General features: G+C 43.4%; 1 long non-coding RNA gene across 2 annotated transcripts; it reads right to left on the reverse strand.

Annotated features, from left to right (window-relative positions):
- Positions 1 to 646: 646 nt before the first annotated feature.
- Positions 647 to 10827, reverse strand: LOC114877782. Of its 2 annotated transcripts, none has more exons than XR_006829891.1 (5): positions 9929 to 10827; positions 8824 to 9189; positions 5277 to 7679; positions 2885 to 3346; positions 647 to 2780 (listed from the first exon to the last, which is right to left on the reverse strand). It is a non-coding gene; the product is annotated as an uncharacterized LOC114877782 (long non-coding RNA). The 2 variants fall into 2 exon arrangements; XR_006829892.1 differs by lacking the exon at positions 9929 to 10827 and adding an exon at positions 9255 to 9484.
- Positions 10828 to 16405: the final 5578 nt, after the last annotated feature.

Genomic DNA, 16405 nt, shown 5'->3' on the forward strand with positions numbered 1-16405 from the left:
CAGTCTGCCTGTTAATTAACGTCACCGAAAATGATCGGGTCGAGGTAGTTCTTGGATGAAAAAGAACCACCTCCGAGTTACGGGACACGTGATACCAGAAGATGGTTATCGATGACAATACTTTCGATGTCTCTTCCTCGAGGAAGATCGAGCGATATCGGGCATGAATCTTTCCTTGTCCCTCGAAACGTAATCGCTGCTGAGCGATCATTTTTACTTTAATTATGGAGAAGGAAATAAAATCATACCTAACCGCGTTGTAATGGATCGGAAGACGAGCGTCTGGTGCGGTTCGAGGCGTCAGCCTGACACGATGTCTCATTATTTGCGCTACGGAGAAATCTGTTGTCGGAACACGTATTAGCCGCGTACGTAGCGACATCCGCTAATCAAATACAAGTGTTTGCCAGCCGCGGTGTATTATAGAGACGTAGACGTCGTAGCTAAGATTGTCCGGGGACCCTCTGATACGCGACCGATGGCGCCGCGATAAATACGCGTTAAACGCTCTATAATTGTTCTTGCGTGAGTCGTATTCTTTTTTAAACGCAATCATTTTCACTCGAATATCAATCAAATTGAAAAGAAAATTATAGAACAGTGTAGGTAAAATATTATTACAGGACACCGTGTATACAAATTTTCATGTTTCCTTTTTTTTTTTTTTATTAATTGATCACATAGATAAAGAAGGCTCAGGTGCGGCATCGATCGCGTCTCAATATGTACCTTTTCTTTTTTTTACACGTGGCCGGTTATGGGATCCCTATGGCACGTGAGGTACTGTTACAACGGTCTTGTTCGCCCAACGACCATCCGTGGCCCATGATCGGTCAGCTCTTGGCGACCAGTGCCGTATCGAGATACATACACCGTTAAGCAATAGAGTCTCGATATAACGACAGGGGGTTAAGTGTCGATCGGTGATCTGCATAATCATCTAATCCGAGCCTCGTTCTTTTTTCTCTTCTTTTCTCTGTTCTCTTTTTTCTTTTTTCATTTTTCTCTTAAGAGCATTCGTTAATAATGATGGGGTGTTGGAAAAATTTGAAACGAAGGAAGAAGAAGAGACTGTAGGAAGCCGAATTGGGAAAGCGTTGCTAAGAAGGAAAGGAAAGGAAAGGAGGACACGGCGAGGGTTTCTTGGTTCGTAGCAGCTGGTCAAACAACTCCCAAGCCTGTTCGGTATTCGGGGCCGGATCTTCCACAGATCCAAAGGTTGTCTTGCACGTACGAGTCGTAGGTTCCATGGTGTGAGAGGACTCCTTCCCGTCCTCGTGGTCGACCTCGAAGTTTTAATTACTCGCCAGGGTATCATCCCCCTGCTCGACGAGCATCTCAGGTCATCGTACGGATCGGCTTTAAGAAACCGACCGACGAGAACTGGGAACCAGCTTTCTCGAACAGAGCATCGCGAATCCCTTTGCCTCGGGGAACAAGTATATCACTGTTGCATTAGTCTGCTGGAAGTTGATATTCATGCGAATTCTTCCCTGCTGCTCGTTCGATTCGGATTGCATTTCTTTCTATGAACTTTCCTCTACCCTTCATAGGAGCTTGATTACTTAAAAGGTCGTTAATCTGTGTTTAGCTCTCCCCTGAGCGCGTCTAATGATTCGATAACAAGTGTCAACTCCTCACAATGGGACCCTTGTGCTCTCGAGGGGGATGAAAAGGTCAGAACAGAAGTCACCGTGTTGATGGCTGATTTCTAAAGACCCTTCGAAATTTTTCTTTCTCCCCGTATACCTGCGAAAGGGACCCATTATCCTGTAACACCAGTGGTTCATCCTTGAGCACGTTTTTCACTCAATTAGAAAGCATTCAAAATGGAAAATCGAGGAAAGCTACTGTGATACCCTAAGCGTATTCTCTTTATCACTTTATCTTATTATCACGTTATCACTTTAGATATATGTTTATCGCTGATTGATTGGGAAAATTGATCTCGATCTTGAGTCTGGCTGTGTCGCTACTGTTTAGGGTTCTCGTAGGTTGGGCCAATAGTACTGGCCGGGGGTTGGTCGTTTAATGCTCCACTATCACACTATGTGGCATGACGGTCCACCGCCACCCTCGTATCCACCTATAACGTCGCCATCACCGCCACCACCACCATACTTTGTACCCGCACTACCTACTCGTCCTGCCATCACCCTCGCCGTTATTCCAGACTTTGGCTGGCGAGGTGTAGGAATATAACAGCCTCGTGTTCTATAGGTCGACCGTTTGCTCGTGCCTTCCTTTCTAGCGATGACTCGAAATCGTGCTCGAAATTAATTAGTTCTTCGTTTTCGTAGTTCAGGTTATTAATATTTTAAGGAATTCTAAAGAGACTCCGTTGAGATACGATAACAACTAAAAGATAAGGCGAGAAGATAAACGATAATGGGCTACTAAGATAGTAAATAAGGCAAGGAAATGATAAGCAGAGGACTATCTTAGAAAATCCTTGTCTTAAGCAAAGACAAGGATTACTCACTTAATGTTTAATAGAAAGATTAAATTTTCGAAAGTAAACCGAGCTCGAGCGAATAGATTCGAGGACTGTTGAAAGGCATCGCTGGTAGAAGCTAACACCCTCGCAGGGCGCGGCTCAATCAATTACTACGACGAGGGTGCGGTCGTTCCAACGCCAGTTCCACCCCTTGCATGGCAACAAGCCCTCTCTGCTTTCTTTTCCCTTCAAGACCCGTTGATTCTGCTCTTTCTAACGTTTCTTTCAAATCCTCCAGCAGTTTTGCATCCCCCCATTGGAAACGGGGAAACCCTTGAAACACCTGCAAATTGTAACAAACTTTAATTCTAAGAATAGCACGCTATTTGAATAATAATTGAACAGTGTTAAAAATAGATTTCTGGAATGTTAGTAATATTATCTTACTAGTTGTATATTTCTAGTGAATAATATTATCTTAGATTAGTTATTTCTTCCCAGTTCAAACATTGACGTAATCCAAAGTCTTAAGAACGATGAGATCTTCAAGGTTTCCAAGACTTTCAAAACTTTCCGCGATAACTAATTTTCCATTGTGATTCGGTGCGATTTGATTAGCATCGATACAGCTCCGTCATTGAGTAATTAAGAGGAAGGAGAGCGATTAGCCTTGCTTTTCTTGTTTCGTTTCGACCCTCGTTACGGAATTGGAGTCTGGCCCGCGGAGGATCGATCGGTTCCCTTTTCAATGGGCGAAAAGAGTCCTCCTTTTCTCGATTACCCGCTCTATTCACGTGTGTTTCATCGTCGATCGATTATTTTTACACAGGATTGCCTCATCGACGCGTACGTTTCTTCGTCGCGATCCCATTTGGACGAAAGTTTATTCCCTACCGCGATTTTCATCGTCTAAAAAAAAAAAAGAAGAGAAATAAAAAGATGAAGCCATAAGTTAAAATATACGAGACAAATGATCTCTTTATTTGAAAGGGGAGCGTGTCGGGATTTATTTCGCCAATAGCCTCATTTTTTCTTGCCTGTCCCAGATAAAAAAGAAAATGGAACGCGAAATCCTGACGCGTCTCTTTTCTTTCTTCTTACGAAAGAGGAGCAGCTATTTCCGGATGGAAATCGTAACAGATTCTGGTCTTTCTAAATTGAATAACGAAATTTTCAAAGAAGCTGCAGTTAAATTTGATTTGAAAAGTTCTTACAGAAGATCTATTTGAATCATTCGATGATTGCGTGTTTGGAGGGTGGTAGTAGCGAAAGGGTTGAATTGCGTAACATCTTGGAACGTGTGTAAATTCATCCCTCGACGAGGAGACGGGGAATTTATAGCTTTTGAAAGCTTTCTCTCGCATGATATACGACAAGGGACAACGAAATCGGTCCCTGACGACGCCATGTCTAAATATATCCAGCCGTGACACTTGTTTCATGTAAATCAAGCCCGTGGACGACGAAAAAGCGGGGAAACGCGAGCGATGCTGGAAGAAACGGGTAGACAGCCTCGACAGACCAAGTTGTCGCCTCTTGGATCACTCGAATGATACTTAAAAATTTTTTATTCCTTTTCTTTTCTTTTCTTTTTTACAAGTTGTTTAAATATATCAAGAAATTATTTCGACCAAAATTACTTCAACTTTTAAGCTTGAATGATTACAATTGTTCTTCGATCATTCTAAACGGATCGAAGAAAGATATCATTGATCGATCACTTTCACCAGACGCTGGCAAATAGATAATTTCTATTTGCTTAGCTGTTAACACCACGAATCCCGCTATCGTACAGATGTTCTTACATTATTTTTCGTCGGTTTATCGGTGTGTTTAGCACGACCTCGATCGATTTTTCAGCAACAGCCTTCGCGATTCGTCGATGATAAGTAAATCGACTCCTTATCACCGCGTTTATCAGTTGGAAATCTTTCGAGCCGATGAACGATAACTGACTCGATAATAATTAGTCTCGTAACAATCAGTGAAACGAGTTCATTTGTCGTTTCGCGTATAATCTAATAATGATAATATTATCGTTGAAATATTGTTGGAATTCCACCTTTCTAATTGGAGTTTCGATTATTACTTCAACAGAGTATCATCGAAACGATATTTTCAAAGCTTCTCCGATTGATTTTAAGGAATTTGACAATTTCTGGGACTTGCAACTCGATCGCAATCTGATTTCGTTTTCTATTGATGAAATCCTGAACAACAAGTCGAAAGTGCACAGATAAACCAAAAGAAATGGCGAAATATATACGAAGTAACGTTGAATGTCATTTTAGCAATTTGATAACTCTTATAAATAAAATAGATAAGGATGCTGAACAGAATTCTGCAATTACCAATCGAAGATATAAATTCAGCAACCGATTAATCTTGAGTTAATTATATTAATTCTCGGAGAAATTTTTCAACGATGGAAGATCTCGTCTTGTTTAAAATAAAAAGAGAAACCATCGGGGATGAGGTCGGAAATGATTTCGAAACGCTTTGGTTCAAGATCCTCGTGGAACTGGACAATCTCCAGACGATCTATCGATCAGCGGGTCCGATCGAGATGCATAAGCAAGCGATCTCGTTGCCTCTGATACATTATGTAACCTTTCGCGTCGAGGGTTGCAGTCGCAGGATTTCGTTTCCATGAATTACGAAAACGATCAATCAGATGCATCCGCGATGTGACAAACTGGAGGAGTCGCCTTTTTATTCCTTTCTTTCAATCGTTCCACGCTAATCCTTTGACCCGATCATCCGATAAACCTCGGATTTTTGAAAAGCGAATCGAACCCCTGACGCGGCAATCAAAGCTATAAACATTCTTGAAACTCACCCGGTGAACATTCACGACTTCCGATGAAATTCTTGGGATAAAGGAATGCATCGTCTACCTCGGGCTCGGTATCGCGCCGCAAATAAGAGATAGAAGAAAAAGAAGAGGTGTATCGGAGGCTTTCCCACGTCGATGGAACTTCCGTCAGCGGTATCAGAGCCGTGTTATCTTCTGAAACGAACGAGGACGAAAGTGGTTGGTGAATCGTCTGTTGACACAGAGGACTCGGATCGTCGATCAGGCTTCTCCTAAGCTCTCTTTTCGCCAAGATCCTCTTGCTATCTTGTCCGGTATCTCTATCCCCCAATGGCAAAGGTTATTTGCGAACGATAACCGTGTGAAACGAGAAGGATTTCAATGTTTTCTCTTCTTCTCGTTGCGAGAATTCTTCGACGAAACGTGTCAGAGGTGCTGGTTAAACTCGTGGAAGGCTCTGTTAATCCTGCCGAAGACGTCCGGTAAATATTTGGAGTTTGAAGAAGATTTCAGTTATCTATGGTCAGAGATATTCTATGTTTTCGTTATTTCTTATAATTTAAACTTCTCTCGCTATTGTTCGATAAATTGTCTATTTAAAGAACGATGAAGCGACGTTACTTTTCGAGGATATCAGGCGATTTCAACGTCAGATCGTTGGAAGATCCCCAGAGGTTCGTCGAGAGCCGGGCCTGTTATCGTGAATCTCGTACCAACAGAGTCCAACTCTTGATACCATCTGCTCGTATGGTCGTTCGTGGACATTGATTTTCCATAAATACAGATGCGATGCTAATTAGCTGCCAGCTGCACTTGACATGCTCGTTTCTCGTTACTACGACGAAAGGCGTGTCCTCTGGAATCACTTTTATATATACAATAAAATTCCAGTTTCAGTTTGTCGAGTTTGCTGGACTCGTAGACATTCCTGTTTCAACTTCCGCGTGTCTGGACGTTTGATGGTAAAATAACTGTATCGATTTCGTACCGGTACCCAATGGACCAACTGGAAAATATATTAGCGCGTTTCAAGCGTGAAAGTTTTCGCTATTGAAAGATATTAAATATAAACTCAATTTACCAACCGTTAACCTCGGTACGAGGCTATTCTTATCTAGCCATAGATAAAAGAGAAAAAAAGTTCTTTCCAAGTAACGAGCCATTTTATTCTTACCCTCCTCGTTTTTACCATTTTCGAAAAAAAAACATGATTTATTACTGTGACCTCGACCCTCCTTCTATTACCACTGGAAACTACCAGTAAATTTCTTTTTTTTTTATATATAGGCGTTTCGTTTTTCAGGAGAAAGTTCCAAGATTTCAGTCAAGGAACATAAATAATTAATTTTCTTCCACTGTTTTCCCGGACGTTTACGAGCAGTCGGACAGTTTCGGGTTGACACAACGAGTCCTTGGGTTTTCCACAAACGACTCGACCATATTTGTCACGCTCCTGGATCGAATTTCCCTCGTTTTCCTTAGGGATGCACGCGGTCGGCCTATCGGTAGGATCTTGGCCCGAAAGGTTACACGTTTTTCTGTCCACCTTGCCTTTTGCAAGAATTTCCTTGTCCCGTTTGTAATATCAGAAGGATCGAGAAAAAGGGACGTTCCCTTTCGTCTAATTGAAAGGAAACGATTTCGTCGCTCTGAGCATTCCAGTTTGCAGCATTTTCAAGGAACGTTATGTCTGTCCAGGAAGAGATTCTTGGAGGGCTGGCGTGTCTCGTAGATTGCGAGGTTTATGGAACGGTGCCTCGGCACGGCAGATGATTTTGCCACTTACGACATCGTGGCTCGATCGTTCGAGTGCTTACGTTGAGGTGGCGACTTATCGATCCTCTCCTTGTGCCTCGTGCACACACACACACAGACACGCGGTACGTAACCCCGAAAGGTCGTGCTGATTTGCATACACCATGTTCGACTTGGTTTCTGTCCGCGAACCTTTTCTTTCTACCTGTCTCCTTCGACCGGTTAACTATTCGCCGATGGTCATTCTTCGTCGATGTCAATCACGATCGGTTCACCTACTTTAGATTAATTCATCGTTACTCGAAGCGGATAGGTACTCACTTCGGTTCGTTTGATCGAGGATGAAAAAAGATATTTCCAAAGTCGACTGGCTGACTTTTGAAGCCAGGAAGAGACGCGTTCAGCCAACACGAGGGGGAAAAAAAGGATGAGTTGATCCTTAGGAGGATGAACGCGAGTAGAAGTCGATGCACTTAGGGCTACGAGGGATAAAGCTCCGGCACTGTCAGTGGGCAGGGTGGGACGAAGGGTGGACCAACCGGTCCTTGGTCCGAGAGAGCCTGCCTCGGCTTATTCAGTCAACGAACTCTGGGCCCACGACGTGACACTGACCCCTCTCCAGGGTAAACGTCCCTGAACGGGTCGCTTTATCAATGTAAACGGTGGTCCAAGCTGGAAAAATAATATACCGTTGAATTTTCATCGTTCGATTACTCCAGAATCACTTATTAAGAAATTTCAATCTCCAGGATATTCGGAAGTTTCAATAATTCGTTCATCTCGAATAATATTTCAAGCTCAGGATGTGCATCGCGGTTTTGGTGCTCGGTAACACCCTGTAGATACCGCGAGACGCACAGGGTGTGTCTTTGGACGCACCCGGTGCGTCGCCGGTGTTCAACTCGTTAAGAAGCAAGATTGTCCGTTGCTGATTCATTAATTAGCCGGCGGCTAGAGGGACGAGCGAGCGAACGAGCGAGAAAGCAGTAAAAACCGTTGTAACAAGACGGAAAGCGGCAGCAGGAAGTGGCTGGTAATTGACGATTCTTCATAACGGAACCCCTTCCCTTTTATTCTCGCGCCTTAGCGACAAGCTCGTCGATGATAAATCGATTTCTTTTTTATCCTATCATGTTCGCCACTTCGGATAAGTTTCAGAATGGCCGCCCCAAAATTGAGAACTCAGGTTCGGTATATAATCTAAATTGACTACAGGAAACCGATTAAAGTTTGTTTCAGAGCTGGATGTCTTGCCGGTTTTGAGATATCGTGGTAAGGAGTTTTTGTACAATTTTGGAACTACGTATGCGCTATTCGATACTGCGCATGCGCTATTCAATACTGCGCATGCGCTATTCGATTCTGCGCATACACGGAACCTAACCTACCCTAACCTAACCTTACCACGATATCTCGAAAACGGTAAGACATCCAGCTCCGAAAACAACTTTAATCGGTTTCTTGGAGCCAATTTAGGTTATATACCGAACCTGAGTTCTCAATTTTGGGGGGGCCATTCGGAAACACAGCCGCCATTTCTAGAACCCGATCCCCCACCTCCGTGATTTTTATATCTGCCCAACGATTTACACAGCTCTGCTATCTGCGCGGAACCGTGTAAGAATCGAAAGGGTTAAAAGGAGGTGCGAACGGGATAGAAAATGATTTTCACCGAAGAGAATGGAGCTGTGGCTATCTCTGCCGCACCCTGCACCGAATAAATTGCTGGAACGCTTGCAACGCGGCTGGTGGATAGAATAAAAAGAGATAAAGAGAAAGAGAGATAGAATTGAATGGGCATCGTTGGCAGTCGCACCTTGCAACGAGCAGGGCCTCGGTCGATTAAGTCGATTGGATAAAGAGCCGAACAGGGAGAGAGACGGTGGAACCGGTGATCTCGTTGGTGGTGGCCCCGATGTATGTATCTATAACCGTGTTCCACGGTCATAGGCGCGTGGATTGCTGCAAACGAGATCCCAGCCGTCGGTGACTTGCCCGGCAACTCTACCCTGCCACTTCTGCATTCCTTTCTATGCCTATCCCGTCTTCTATCTTCATTGTCGCTAGCCAGATTCCAGAATTTATCCTCTCTAACTCTATTCCTGGACGAAGCCTCTATTCCGATTCATCTCGTTCATCCTGGATGAATCTCGTTGGATTAAGTATGGATCAGCCGATGCACCTGGAACGACGGTGAACAGATTAGGAGGTGAACCGCGAGTCCTTTGATATCGAACAGTTACGCACAGCTAATTTCCAACGAGTAGAAAGATTCGCATGAACTGCGTTCGCAAGCGAAGCGGAAAATTTAACGAGACAGCAGTTGGCACGCACTTGGAGCCCTCGATTTACACGCCGTTACGTGCCGCATCGAGAAATGCACTTTCAATGACGCACCAGGTGCGGCTTACGAAGAGAACAGAAATCGAAGAAACGCGGAAAATCAGGATCTATTAATACGCCCGCAGTGGTCGAGCAAGATTCTGAGCGAACAGAACGCGTCGGCGATCGTTCGCCAAGCAGAACGAAGAATTTCAACGTTCCCGCTTGTCCTTTTCCCGCACCTGTCGCCCAGGTATTCGAGCAGGGACACAAGCGATTACCCGCGTTTTTCTCGCCCGAACGATTAATAACGCGCCACCGCGACACGATCCGCAATTACGCGCCGGTTCGACGCGGACCAATAATCCTTTCGTGTAAACTTCACACTGGTGATGGATTTACTTAGCGTTTTTTTTGAACTCGCGTCGAAATAAAAGAAATTCGAAAATTGATAGGAGCGTATTCGCAAGAACGGTTAGTTCTTGACGTTATCTGCTCCTGCTCGAATCGTCGACGACCAGGATGACGACGTCGACGACGACATAACACGCGTCGTTACGTGTTTACGAGCGCGAAGCAAAGTGTAAAGCTATCACAACCTTCGACTCGTTGGTTCAGATTTCACGCTGAGCCGTTCATGATATCCATCCCTGGTGTTACTGCTCCTATTGTTTCCTTCAACCAGGTTTCAACGTTTCAAACTTGTCGGTAATTGGAGTTAGATATTCCAGGAGATTCTTAATGAGCCAACTAATTAGTTCCACTGGATGGATGTTAAGTTTGTGTATCATCAAAATGGCAACGGTGAATAACGTTAATTATTATTAGCCTGAATTAATTGTATGCTCGTTTGTTGCTCTCTACTTGGACGTGATTGCTATTCTATCGATATCGTTGAGTTTCAGACGGTCGTCCAACAGCGGGAAGGTATGTTCCTACCCGTTCGTCTATGTTTAAACTCCACCGTGTCGAAAATAACCTCGTGGCTTTCGCTCGGCGTTGTCGCATTCGCCAGCGACACGTCTCTTCCTCTTTGTGGGCGTGGATCCGCCGATGGAATGCGCATAAAATTACTCTAAAATCTTCTTTTCCTGTGCCCGCTTCCGCTGGCCAGTCCAGTTGCTTTATCTTCGCGCGTTGATCCAATTAATGGGATCTTGTATGACGTTTTCGAAACAATTTCATGACGATCCGAGTAACAGACTGGTTCTCCTTAGCTTACAGTTTGCGAACTCTAACAAGATTCTAAGTTAACGTGGAATCTGTTTAACTTTAAGTATCAGACCTTGGTTCCATTTAGCGTAGAACATTGAGCCTTGGATTCTACTTAGCTTAGCTCTATCGAAGCTAGATTCTGCTAGAAACTTCTCAACGCATACAGCGGGTGATCAAATTATTAAAGCCACTCGCATAAATTGAAAATCGAGATAAACCGTATTTGTTATTTTTTTATGATGTATTGATACTTGAAAAATACTCGCCTGGAAATTCTACGGACCTCAACCCCATTGAAAATTTATGGAAACATTAATTATTAGTAATAAATGTAAATTGATTGAACGTTTAATAAAATTGCTTAAAATTGAGACAGTAATTAAATATATTCTTTTAAATGTACCTGTTTATTCTTATAATTATTTTTTTTATATATTATTAGTGGAGGATTATTGAATAACTTTTAATTCAATGTAAAAACCTTAAAATTGTGGCTCTAATAATTTGGTCACCCACTGTATTCACCTTTTTCCCGAACGAATGAAATTATAAATAACTATCTCCAGAGATCAAGGACGAATTTTACATTGTCCACTCTGTTATTTTTACCCCGGGACCCATGCAAAATCCTCCTCCGAGGAAGGCGTGCGTTTCATAGGCATCGTTCAAGGAAAATATTGACGAGATATGCTGCGTCGCGGCGTTGTATGCATTATTCAAACAAGGAGTCCGCATCTGAATGTCCAACGCTTAAAATCGTCGTGAAGCATCTGTTTTATCTCATCCTCTATCTCGATGACCAAGAACATCGCTGAAAAAAAAGAAAAAAGAAATCATTCCAGAATTTTTCGAATCGAAGAAGAAATCTCAGAAATGATTGAATTAATTCTAGCGTTAATGAAGAGTCACGTTATCGATGAATCTGTTCATCGGCTTGCTCATCGGAACGACGATGAGCTTACACGGTCGGTCTCGAGCGCGCGTGCATTGTCAGAGGATACGCATATGGAGGCACGAGGTCGAGGGCCAACCTACATATTCATTGACAACGAGCCACTTGCTTCCGCTGTACGCTTCTTACTTTCAAATCACATTTAACGACTATCGTGGCCATGCAGCCACGTTTCCCTTTGGCTCGCATTCGATTAGCCAGATAGGAAGAGATCGCACGTGCGCGCGCATCAGGTGACGAGAGGTGATTTCCTCCAGTTACGATTTCCGGTACCACAGCGTGCCTAATGAATCCCTACCGAATCTAACAATGAAAATCCAATGATTCCTGCAAATAGGTTTGACGATTAGGAATCACGCTATCACCGGTCGTACGATTTCGTGCCGATGGTAAAATATGTCAGCAAGCAGATTCCGCGACGAACGATCGTCTTTCTGGCATAGCAACGGTCGTCGGTGCCTCTATACATTCAAGGATTCGAAGTCGCGAGGCGTTGGACATGCGAATCAGGTTTATAAATACATCGGCACCGACAGAAATTCCGTACGATTGGAAAAAGCAATTGGCGGAGAGTGAGAGGTTATCGGCGTTAGGTCTCTACGAATCGAGGCAGAGTCAGGGGTGTCACGGTTCGCCGAGAAACACCGCGTAAACACCCTATCTCTACTCGCTACGCGTAATAACCGACTGATAACACACGTGGAAAGCTTTGCTAATCGTTCCCTGTAGCGGGCAGATTAAGGCGACGTTAATGACTGTGAAACGAGCAACTTCTAGAATCGTACTATCCTTTCATATTTTCTTAATACTCTGTTTTTTCAAGATACTCTATCTACCAACAATAAGTTAGGCAGCGCAAGCAGTGTATAGACTTTTAGACAGGACGAATTAACTGTGTATGGTGCATTTCTCAGTTTCTTGCTCACTGATGAATCGACGGTCTAAAACCGTCTTTCTGTCGGTCGAATAGGATACAGAAGCGAGGTCAACATCGTCACCTAATGGAACAGTGTGTGGCTGCATACCTTGACCATTGATCATCCCTGACGTTTGTTTGAATTTCTTCTGTCCATTCGTAAAGATCATACTCAAAGAGCTAATTGTTGTTCGTATATATAATACTAGAAAATTTATTCCCTATCGAGCGGATACAAGAGAGAGAGTGTTCGTTAGTTTCAATATTATACTACCTTAGTTACACGTTCTTCGACCAGCTTGACCAGCTCGACCGTTTGTAAATCAATGCTGTCTGGCATGCGTTCATTTCCTGCTCGCCGTTGTCTTCCGTGTGATTTATGTACACTTACCGGCGCTAAACTGTGTTACGCTTAAAACGGCGTATCTGGGTCATTACGAAGGGTACAGCGATGCTTTCAGCGCGAGAAATGATCTTTCAACGCTCGAAGGATCGTTGGTATTTCTTGTATCCTAAAAAAAATGATGTAAATGTTAATTGATACTAATGATTGCGAATAATTAGTTGAAAGTTTAAGTTATCTTCAATAATTATTGCTGCTTACCGCGCCAGTCGACGCGTCGATAGAAAAGAAGAAAAAAAGATATCGAGCAAGTCACTTGCTCCAGTTATAACAGGCGATACCCTTTTTTTTCCTGCCTGTTAGAATTTGCATGAGTTTCTTACGGGACGAGGAAAACGAGTTCATACGAATGATATATGGTTCAGGTGTCCTATTAATCAGAGCTCAGGAAGCAACGGCGCAACAGGTTCCAGAAGATTGCCTCCTATCTACACTGACCGGTCCATTTGCCTTACAAGAACACTGTCCCCTGATTGCCGAGCGAGATATCACTTTGCAGATCCTCGATGAATTCCATAACCTGTGTCGTTGCAGAATATTGCAGGTGGATTTGCATAGTTTAATTGGAACCTAAGTAGAATGAAACGTGATTAAACGATACTTTGAGAAATGGACAAGTACCTACTCGAAAGCATAGGTCATTAGAAGCGTTACTTAGATAGTTGACCCTGTTGAAAAACGGAGGGTTCTTTCATAACGGCAGCTAATCAAGAATGACTAATATACCTAAGAATCATCGAAAGCCTTCTTCAGCTGGCTTTCACGAGGAACTCTTCAGGACCTAACGAATCGATTCGTTAGACAGGGGCTAGAGTAAACAAGCCCGCATAACTGGTATACATAATTTGATCGGTGGTCGCATTAATATTAATCATATCGTTCTTCCTTCGCGTTCTTCACTTTTAATTCCCACCTCTCTATCTTTGTTCTTACTCTTCTTTTTCCTCGCTTCGCTCTTTCTCTGTTTCTCCTTCTTTATTCGTCCGTTTTCATTTCTTCGTTAAGACAATAATCGCCAGTTGCTAGGCGCGAAAATGTAAATAGGAAGTACGAGGACAAAGGAAATGGAAATCTTCGACAGCCGCGAATATAATAAGACCATATTCCGTTTTTGCAACGTAACGCAGCCTCGTCGCGACTGCGAATGGAAATTCTACTCGAATGGCCGCGTTTTTCAATGCACCGCGAGGTTACGCGACACCTTACCAAAGGTCAAGAGGTTCTCTATGAACCAACACGCTCGGTCTCTTTGCGATACCAAGCGTCGCCACGGCGTCTTTGATTAATTCACGTTCACGGTTTCTCTGAAACGATTGTCAAAGGTGTCTAGTAAGTACATATTTCATAGGCGCAGCGATCGTGAGACGTTGAGAGAAGGTATATCGTGTTTAAAAATTTACTTTCTCTACGATGTTTCACACCTGTGGCTCGAGAAAGTCTACAATGTGGCTATTTAGAGATGGACACGTAAGGGTAGACGTTAGCGTAGATTTAATCGGCCAGTCACGTCTCTGTAACTTGATTGCAAGCAACCGGAAGTCGGGCGAGAAGTTCCTCGCGTCGAGGCTCGTTCCCTCGAAATACCGTTTAGTCTGCCATTCGATTTTCCTGTCATCGACCTTCTTCGATCCAGGATCCTTGAATAATTGTAATAATTTTCATCGAACAATTAAAATTTAATTAACTTACTTCTTCGAATGTATCTACTTACACCGAGTTGTAAATAAGTGAGCAGGCATTTTCTGCCTCAAGGCAATTATCAAAAGAACGTCGTCCAAACGTGTCGAATAAGGTCAGCCTTGCTCAACGCGATTCTTCATTGAGTCAGCATTGTTGACCAGTTAAGGAACAGTTCTAGCGCGTTCCCTTTCTTCATGGTCACCAAAATCGAGTGAACCCAATTGAAAATGGCCTGGTGACCGAGAGATCCATAGACGAGGAACGTCTAGGACGAGTTACGACGTCTACCACGCGGGAGAACGCGACCCTTGGTGACGTCAGCCTCCTCGTGGCCTCTCTGGACTAATATGGCCAGACCGATCGGTCCCTCGGGGCCTGTTCGTGTAGGTAGCCCAACGAATCTTTCTACTCGTGGAAGAGGTATCAATTCTCTGCAGTCCTAGCTAGATCTAGATCAGGGATGTACCATTTTTTTACAAAGGGCCGCATGTAAGAAACTTATAATAATACAAACACTGAACGATGAGCTCAAATTATCTCTTTATTAGCAAAATAAACCTAGTATAAAAAATTACAGAAATAAAACACTTATTAATAGAAGTACTATTGAAATTAATTAATTTTTGGAAATGATGGCATCAGTACCTATCCATGATGTCGGCATCATTTCCAAAAATTAAGTTAACACGCCTAGGGTACGATGAGGCTTTTTTAAAAGTCAAAATGTAAAATCTTTGAAGGGCCGCACGTTGCTCATCCCTGATCTAGATAATTAAATCAAATGTTTTGTTGAGTTTAGTTTTCGCTATGCCTACATAGCTAAGTCGTAAGCTTCGCTATATCTTTCACCGAATCTACAGAAAGTAAGCGGTACGAAACCTCCACCGAATTCACTTAATAGCAATGAAGAAGGATCGGCAAGATTAATCGCCGAATTCCACTTACTCTCGTTGGCTGGAGAACGCTGGCAAGTGGAAGTTAAAGCGATCGTGCATCGCGTATCGGCGATATTAATTTCTTAGAACCGTTCATATCTCATGTCAATGAAAACGGGTCGAAAAAAGGGGTAAAAAGGAGGGCGTTCACTGGTTCCTCGACCACACTACCGGTTGGGCGAGTCGAAACCAGCCACCGCGAAAGAGGCTCGAGGCTTCTGGAACGCCAGGCTGTAGCCTCGTATCTGAAATCAACGATGCTTATAAACAGAGAGAGAGAGAGAGAGAGAGAGAGACTCTCTCTTCATCCTCGATAATATATTCGAGATCATCAACCATGAACATCGCAACAACCGTGTCTCGATGCTCGCGCCTTTCAATATTCCAGTAATTGGCCTTTTCGTTCGTGCATCGAATTACTAGGACAAATTTCCGCTTATCAATTTCCATCGGCGTAGGAATTAATTGGAACGAGACTTCGATGATAGGTTCGTTGATTTCCGCCATTTTTCGCTGCAGGGGTTGGTCCAGACCAGTCCGGGGGATGCTGCGCAGATGTACTTCCGCGCGAGCTGAACAAAGAGAAAACGTGTTTCTGATTGGAGCAGCATCCCTCGTTTCACGGGTTGGTTCCTCCCTAGCCATTTGACATTGCGAAAATATGGCCTGTCCTTCATTTTGGGAAACTGCGACTACAGAGTAACGTCACTCCGAATCTTTGTTCGTATAATTTATAATCATAGCATTATCTGGATATTCACTTTATTCCCTGCTATAGTTATGTACTCGTAATACCTTTTCCGTGATAAACAAGTAGACTTAGCGAAATTATTTGTAAAAAGTATATCTTGCAATGTAGGCAGAAAAAGAAATGAATTTCCTTAGCATAAGGGAGCGAAAATTGATCGTCCGGAGTCTGAATAACCGTATAGAGGGGCAGACGCAGAGATTCGGCGACGACTGCGCAGGATTCCT

Source organism: Osmia bicornis, chromosome 11 (assembly GCF_907164935.1).
Source record: "Osmia bicornis bicornis chromosome 11, iOsmBic2.1, whole genome shotgun sequence".
Lineage (NCBI taxonomy): Eukaryota > Metazoa > Arthropoda > Insecta > Hymenoptera > Megachilidae > Osmia > Osmia bicornis.